Here is an 8,773-nt window from a genome sequence, read left to right as displayed (position 1 = left end):
CATGAGGTCAAAATTTTGGGTTCCTTTGAATATGGTTTCACTCAGAAAACACTTAAAACAAAAATTCTCACTTAGGAATTCAATATATTAACAGCTGTCAGTATCAGTCACCAAATTTGGCTCCCAGAGAGGCTACCCTGGTCCTCAGATAGAATTCTTCATCATCCTAGGTAAGGTTGCATTTCCTTAGGCCCTGACTTGTGTCCCAGGGGACTGATCAGGTTGATGGGGATGATTATTGTAATGAGCAGTAATTACTGTTGGCTATACACAGATTCCAGAATTTCTGAAGTCAAAACAAAACAGCTATTATTATTTCAGGGAAGAGAATTTTATGCTATAGGACACGTGCTGTTTAACTCCTATAAGCAATAAAGAAAGATTACCCATGTACATTTCTCATTCATCAGTGGTATCAATGGTATCAAAGAATTCAAACTGGGCATCTCCTAATTAACTTCTGAAAGCAGAAGTGGTACTATCGCTCAGGAGGAGACAAACTTAGTTATATCCTTTTATTAAAAGAAAATTTAATGTATAAAAGAGTTATTTCTGAAACTAACCATTCGAGGACTTTTATGCTATGATAAGTAAAGACCAGATCATTCTTTGGGTTATCATTAAGCTTACTCCAAATCGTAGATACTGATAGGTTAAACAGTGTCACAAAAAGAAGTCTCTGAGCTGGTGCTTCTTGCGGAGACAGAGAAACAGAATCTGTGATCCAAAATTCTCTAGGCTATGTGACCTAGTCAAAGGACCTGTATGTCAGAGCTACAACTTAAATAGTGATTATTCTCACCAAATCTCAAACCTCTCCAAAGGCCATTTGAGAAAGCCAGTAATACCTACCTGTGCAATTCAGGAACTGCTCTTAAAGATTGCGTATTATTATCATTATTATTATTATTTATTTTGAGATGGAGTCTTGCTCTGTCACTCAGGCTGGAGTGCAGTGGCGCGATCTTGGCTCACTGCAACCTCTGCCTCCCAAGTTCAAGTGATTCTCCTGAGTAGCTGGGACTACAGGCGTGTGCCACCACATCCAGCTAAAAATACAAATTTTTGTATTTTTAGTAGAGACAACACAGTTTCACCATGTTGGTCAGGCTGGTCTCCAACTCCTGACCTCAGGTAATCCACCTGCCTCGGCCTCCCGAAGTGCTGGGATTACTGGTGTGAGCTACCGCGACTGGGCCAGCATTTCCTTTTTTACACAAATTTTTGGACGATATTTTAAAAAGCAGCTTTACCTACTTTTGGAATGGAAAGTAAAATCACTTCTTCTTTTTTTTTTTTCCAAGAAGAAAGGAAAACTAAATACTGTAATAAAAAATGATGTGGTGGGTGGTGGTTATTTTAGGATGAATGGTCAGGGAGAGGAAAATGACTATTGAGCTAAGAAGGAGCTAGCCAAAAGAAGGTCCAGGGTGCAAGAATTTTAGGCAGAACAAGCTGACTAGAAGGTTTGAGATTTGTCTGAGTACAGAGTGATTTTGGAATATTCAGGGGCCCTCTGTGCTGGGGCAAAGTGGGAATGGGTGATAGGAGTGATCTGAGATGAGGTTGGAGGAGTAGGTGAGGGCCAGGTCAGGCAGACCTAGGAAAAAGTTTAAACTTATTCTAATAAAAAAAAAAAAAAAACTTATTCTAATAATAATTGGAAGCTATTGGACATGATCTGATCTCATCTAGGTTTTTAAAAGATTGCCCTTGCCCACGCTGCTGTACAGAAAATGGATGTCATGAGACAGGAGTGGAAAAGAGGAGAGTGTCCGAGTCAGGAATGACAGTGATTGTGCTGGAAAGGTAAGAAATGGAAAGAGAGGACTGCATTCATGATATAGTTTTGAAGAACGGCCAACAAAACACTTTGATGGATTATACATAGGGCATGAGATGAAGAAGAAAAAAGCTTAACTCAGTGGCTAAGGCTGCCATTGAGTGAAATAGGAAGAATGAAAAGGCCCACATTATTTTGCAGTACCTGAAAAAAGAGATTGTTTGTGGACATGTTAAGCTTGAGATTCCTTTTAGATACGAAAGAAAAGATGTTTGCAAGGTAAAGGTGTCCTTGATAGTAGTGTTTTTACTAAAGTATCAAGGAAGTAGGGACAGTGACTAAAGACAAGCGTTTTCAAAGAAGTTTTAAAGTGAAGAGAAGCAGGGACACGGTGTGATAGCTAAGATGGATGTAGAGTTATGAAAGGTTTGTTTTAAGACGAAAGACACTGAAACATACTTATTTGTAAACTTCTGGTAATAAATTAGCAATGTATTCTTATGGAGGGAGGAATGAAGTTCTCAACAGATAAGAGAAGGAGAGATCCAGATCAAACTGGAGGGCTGGTCTTCATAGGAGCAGGGATGGTTAATGTACAGCAAATGGAAGGGGGCAAACAGTGTGAATACAGTTGTGGGTGGTTTTGCAGGTTTGGAGGTAGGAAGATAAGGAATCCCCTCTGATTTCTGTATTTTCCCAGTCAATGATGAGGCCAGATCATCAGCCAAGCGTGGTGGGGAGAGAAGGGGAATATAGAAGATTTGGCGGGGAGAATAGAAACTGTAGTATGGGAAATTGAAAATCTGAAAGCATAATAGGATTTTTGAGCTGTGCTATGTGTCCAATTGAGATTTGTAGCCATGGATCTAAAATTAAACAGTTAACATGGTTGGTCAAGTGTTGTCCCCCGGGAATGTTCAGGAGATTTGGTTCAGGTATAGAGTAGCTGTGGCAGTAAGTTTAGCTCTGTTAGGGAACTTTACCAGGAAAATATAATAATGAGGCGAGATGGAGCTTTTGCACATTATTGCAATTATGGACTATGGGAATCTGGATATGAGGAAATGAGCGTGATGACTGGTGAATAAGCAACAGGGCCAGTGGATCAAAGATCTCTACGAGGTCAAAGACTTATTACAGAGAAGGTACTTCAGTAAGTGGAAATCATCTGGGGAGCTATTAACACGTAGGAATGTTCATCAATCTTCCCCAAAGAGTCTGATTTAGTTGGTTTGGATTGGAACCTTAGGATCAGTGTTCTAAAGAGCTATGCAGGTAATTATAGATGCAACCATGGTTAAAAGCCACTTAATAGGAAGATGGGTAATCAGTTCACACTGGAGGGATCACTTAGCTGGAAGGTGTGAGGGCACTGGGCAACTGCTCTCTTCTGCAGCTGGTGTTTGTTTAGTGACCTGGGAGTGACTTGGGAATAAACAAGAGTTTCTTCCTCCATTGGTCAAACAGTGTCCACAAGAGTAAATTTGAATGTAACTACAGTAAATATTAACTGGGATGAAAATCCCAGCTGTTAACATGAGCACATTTTCACTGTTACAAAGATCCCTCCTGGGTTTCTCTGAGCTTACTGTGGTGTGGTAGCTGGGGAGAGTAAGGAACGATCCCACCTGCATGCAAGGCTCTGTGGGGGTCCTCTCAAGGCATCTGGGTCATAGGTGCTCTGAAGCCACTCATGAAGCCCCTCTCCACTCTTCGTTGTGGAGGAATAATTGTCACTCTTGTGTCTATATAGCCAAGAGTGATGAAGAAACAAACAAACAATCAATCAGCAAAACAACCCAAAGCACAAATTCTCTATCTCTTTCTTTCATTCTACAGACAAAAAACATGATAAAGTGTCACTTATAGCCTGAGATAAAAAAGGAATTTTCTTTTTTTTTTATTGAACAGTTTTATTCTGTTTTAGAATAAAAGCCTTGCTTTACTATTGTAAAGTGTACTCAGGTATGCCATGCTGCCAGTTATTGTGGCACAAAATGCCCCAATCAGTGACTCAGAGGGCTGGGAAAACACGTGAACCCATACTTTCAGAGCAAGTGGAACTAGTATTTACAGTTTTCTTTCTTGAAATTCGCCTGGGACATCTCAGTCTACACAGGTATTGTCATAGTACTTGCTTTGATGCTCTGAATGCCTCAGAAATGTGTTCAATATCATGATTTGTGGGTGCTCTAAAAGGTTTTGTTGTTAACATGCAGGCAAACAGCACTAAACAATATTATCTAAACTATGGCTGCCAACTACTGGATCTTAATAATGAAACCAAATTATAAAACATTGCCTTGTAGAGCTATATAAAAGATATAAAATTAAAATAAAAAATATCAACCAGCTTTAAATATTCCAATTCTCCTACAGTGCAGTTTCCACATCTTTATCACTACTGAATGTTTTAAGGAGAAAGTTAACAAAAAAAATCAAAATAGATAAAAATATTTAAATCTTTGGATCCTTTTATTCCATGACCTTCATAAAAACACAAAAGTGGCCAGATTTTTCACACTAGTGCTTAAAATATCAAAAAGACTCACTAGTAGTTTATAATTAGCAATGGACTCTGTACTGAGTCATCTGCGGGTCACAGGCCCAAGGACCAGTGGTGCTGTGTGTTACAGGCTGCCAAAATAATTCCTCACATTCTGAATCCTCTTGAAATATGATGGAATGAGTCAAGGTATCATGACTAAATTCCAGGCATAATAGGAAAAACAGGTTCATTGATGCCTAGTTTTAAAGTCCTAAAAAAGGGGGGAGGATTACTTATTTGAAAATACAGCTAAGTACATTCTCATCTTATGATTATTTACATTTGTATACTGAAAATACTGGTTATTTGGACAGATCTGTGATATGCCGTTTGCTACAAAATGAAGTTCTTACAATGAGTATGAATAATTTATCTTTTTTAGTAATGAAAGAATGTATCAAATCTTCATTTATGTTCCAAACATTAAAAAACAAAATAAAAAAATGTTAAGCCTGGAAAACTAAGAAAAAAAGACCCATCCATAATGCTGCTGCTCAGCACATCAACTTCTGTAAGGACACAGTGTTTGCTGACTTCAAAATGTTTATTCTTTAAAAAATTAGTTGCTTTTTATACAGCTATACAAAGTTCTTTTTTTTTGAGACGGAGTTTCGCTCTTGTTACCCAGGCTGGAGTGCAATGGCGCGATCTCGGCTCACCGCAACCTCCGCCTCCTGGGTTCAGGCAATTTTCCTGCCTCAGCCTCCTGAGTAGCTGGGATTACAGGCACGCGCCACCGTGCCCAGCTAATTTTTTTGTATTTTTTTTAGTAGAGACGGGGTTTCACCATGTTGACCGGGATGGTCTCGATCTCTTGACCTTGTGATCCACCCGCCTCGGCCTCCCAAAGTATACAAAGTTCTTAATGTTTCCTTGGCAATGGAATATAATGGAATTTTACAACTATATAAAAAGTTACCTTTGCCTAGGAAACAGTATTTACTGTGTGTAGATAGTTGACTGACAAAATTCTCTACCATCCAGCACCCTAATTAACTGACGAAATAAGCTACTTCTTATTACAGGATTCCCCAAAAGAAAGGAGGAAAAAGATACACACACACACATACATACACACACGCACACACACACACACAACCTTCTGTGGCTCAAAACACAGTATCATGGCCCTATCTGCAGGCAACTTGCAATTGCCAAATACAATTTAGTGATAAAAAAAACCTTTCAGTGATGAAAAAAATACTTGTAAGTCCCACTGAAGTACTGCTTTAGTTTAACTATACATAAGAAATTACTTAAGCTTCGGCTATTCCAAATATATTTAATGCTCATGTTGTAAGATGAGCCTTCCACCCCAAAAAGTAACTGCATTTTATGTTTGAAATTAAGCGGAAAAACAAACTAAAAACTAAAACCCAGTGCTGGTGACAAATGTACAGCGAATTCACTTCTTCATTCTTCGCAAAGACTGAAATCAATTTTCAGGACCATGAAGAGCTAGAAATTCACCTATTTTCAGAGGCTTGTTTGTAGACTATGCAGCAACTTTGTTGTCTTTCCTATATTCAAAGTCTGCAAACTGCCGGCCCCCAGGACCTCCTCTGAGTCCATCACGAAGTCCTCGAGGGGCAGTGAAGGTACCACCTCGTGCCCTCTGCCACCACGGAAACCAAGACCTCCTCTGCCTCTGTATCCCCCATGACTATGATTTGGATGAAGTGGGATTCCAAATGTTTCAGCATTTAATCTTCTTTCTTCAGCCCAGGTTGGTCTCCGTGATTGTCATCACAAGAAATATTACCAAAGAAGAATTTAGTTTTGTCATAATAGCAATTAGGTCCAAGTGGATTTTCTTCATCAGCATTTCCTTCACTGTTTTGAGTATCAACTCCTGAGTCTCCTTTATCTTCACCATTTACAGGCTTCTCCTGTTTCTCAAGTTTATCTTCTTTTAATTTAAACTTATTATGAAACTCTCTGTCAATCTCTTCCTTGTTGAATTGTGCATTTGCACTTTCAAAGTCAAAATCTTTCTCAAATTTCATTGGCCCATCTCGCCGAATACCAAATCTTCCCCTGCCCCGCCGATGGAGCTGAAGGAGCACCTGGAGGTACTTGTCTCGTTATCATTTCTGAGTTGCTCATTTTCTGGCCTTGAAACTTTGTGTACTTCAGCTCGCCTGTGCTCCTGATTCTCTATTGCTTTTTGGCTGGTAGATGGCAAAGGCCTGGTTGATACAAGACTCCTTCTCCCAACAGGTGCTGGAGCAGGTAAGTGGGCCGAGGCGCTCTGCACTGTTTGTTCCATGGTTGGGCTTTTTCTCAAAGGGTCTAACTGAGGGCTTGAACGACCTTGAGATGACTGTGTTTTTAGGGATCTTGTATCCTGTGTAAAGGCAGAACCAACCACACTACTTTGGGGATAAGTTACCACTCTTTGATGTTTCTGTTCCAAAGGATGTCAAAGAGCTTCCAGCAACACCAACAGCACCAAACTGCCGCCCAGCTAAGGAACTTGAACTGAACTGAGTGTATGTGGGCATCCTGCCGAAAGGCCCATAAGAACCCATGGACTGGAATGAAGAAGTCGATGAGCCTAGTGAGGACTGAACGATAGCTGGGTCTTGAGGCAAAGAACACTGTGGCTCACAAACAGTGAGGTCTTTAATGTCACTCCCACGGAATATAATGTATTCAAAGACTTCATCTCGAGGTGGTATTGGATGATCTGTTGGTCTGTCTTCTGTACCAAAGGATCGAACTTTGGCGAGGGCTACGGTGGAGTTTCGGTGTCGATGGTGTAGAGGATGCCCTCGTAGCGGGTCTCCGCCTCGGAGATGAGGCTGATCTTGCTGCCGATGTAAGGGGTGCCCCCGCTCATGGCGCCGCCGCCCCGGGCCACTCACAGAGAGGCAGATCCCACGCCGCTGTCGCCCACTCCGCATGCCCTCTTGCTCCGTCAGTGCCTATAGCAGCTGCTTCAGACCCAACATCAAAAAAGAATTTTCTTTATAGCAACCGACAAAAATATTGAGTTAGAACTATTTCAGAATAAAGTCCTCTAAGGGACAAAGTGCATTTGTGATACACAACACTAGTTCCTAGTCTTGCTGAATTCTGCAACCACAAATTGCCAGAGTAACTCCAGAGGCTAGCAGAAAGCTCGTTTCATGGAAAGCTATGTATATATGGACCTTTCTGTCCCTGTATCATCTCTGTCTAGGTACAGGAACCGGAGAGATAAGCTCCCAAGTTATAAAGTCAGCACTGGCCCTCTTATTCACGTGCATGACCACAAAGTAACCAAGTGGCAGAAAACAGATGTGGAATCAAAGGACAAATGCCATGTAGTATCCAACCATGGTGAGCTCAAATGTGGCCAACTTACAGAACTTTCCCAAGCAGAGCTTTTATTGCTCACTACCATCACCGTGTGGGCAAAGGGAGAGCAGCCCCTCAAAAAAAAAAGAGAACAGTTTAAAAGAAAATAAATTGCAACACTTTAAAAATGTTAAAGGATGCTTTTTATTGCTTTTAGTGGAGTTTATAAAAAAGAAATGAAAATAAGCAATGTCCAAAACAGCAAATTTGACTGTAACTATAGTAAATATTCACTGGGATGATAATCCTAACTGTTAACATGAATACATTTCCATTGTTACAAACATTTGGTTTAAGTTAATCCCTAGAATATATTACTGCCAAAAGGAATCTCATTGACAAGAGCTAATGCATTAGTTACTCTTAAAACTATCCCCCTTGAACTGTTGACTTACTGGTAGTGTTCATCATGGAAAAGACTGTTTTTATTACCACTGTCATCAAACTCAGTCAAGTTCAGAGATACTTGCTTGTAGTCACTACAGCTTATTCCTTTGCTGATTAGAGTCCACATGTGTGAACAAGAGACTAGAGGTTTGGGTGATGCCACATTTCTATCAGATGACAATGTGATTGTGATTGGATTGGATGAAAGTGTTTGGCTGGACTTCCAATCCAGATTCTTTCAACTAAAGCCAGCAGGCAAGAAAGCAGAAACAAAATGCACAGTGAACTCATTTTAAAATGTTCTTATATAAACAGCTTTGCTTGGAAGTGCTAAGGGTGAGGGTGATAGGTAGAGGTTATTTAACATTTCCCTCCAGTTTCTCAGATACTCCCCAGCCTCAGATTTGCAAATATCTCTCAACATTTCAGAACTGTAAAGGAAACACAAATTAGGAAGCATCACCAGAACTCTTTTAAATCTAGCATTTAAGTAGAATAATGTAACATGATGGAAAGATTTTTGGCCAAAAGAGATTTGAGAATGTAGGTTGAGCCCTAGTTCCATCATTAGGTAACTTTTGGCCAAGTCATTTCCTATCCTAATCAGCAAAATGAGAGAGGTCTAGTATAACCATGGTTTGCAAACGGGTTTTTTCAGAACCCTTCAGGAAAGGAGTGGATGGGGGGACTCTTTGTCTTAGGTATTGAAGCTT

At 40.2% G+C, this 8,773-nt stretch overlaps 1 pseudogene; it reads right to left on the bottom strand.

Moving 5' to 3' along the window:
• Positions 1-5,381: 5,381 nt before the first annotated feature.
• On the bottom strand, positions 5,382-7,173 carry LOC105729974 (protein LSM14 homolog A-like; annotated as a pseudogene).
• Between the last annotated feature and the right edge of the window lie 1,600 nt (positions 7,174-8,773).

This window comes from Aotus nancymaae, unplaced genomic scaffold, assembly GCF_030222135.1.
Source record: "Aotus nancymaae isolate 86718 unplaced genomic scaffold, 86718_ANA_hifiasm-v0.15.2.pri h1tg000019l, whole genome shotgun sequence".
NCBI lineage: Eukaryota > Metazoa > Chordata > Mammalia > Primates > Aotidae > Aotus > Aotus nancymaae.
The sequence above is the reverse complement of the archived record's forward strand: the minus strand, read 5'-3'. Positions and strand labels throughout refer to the sequence as shown.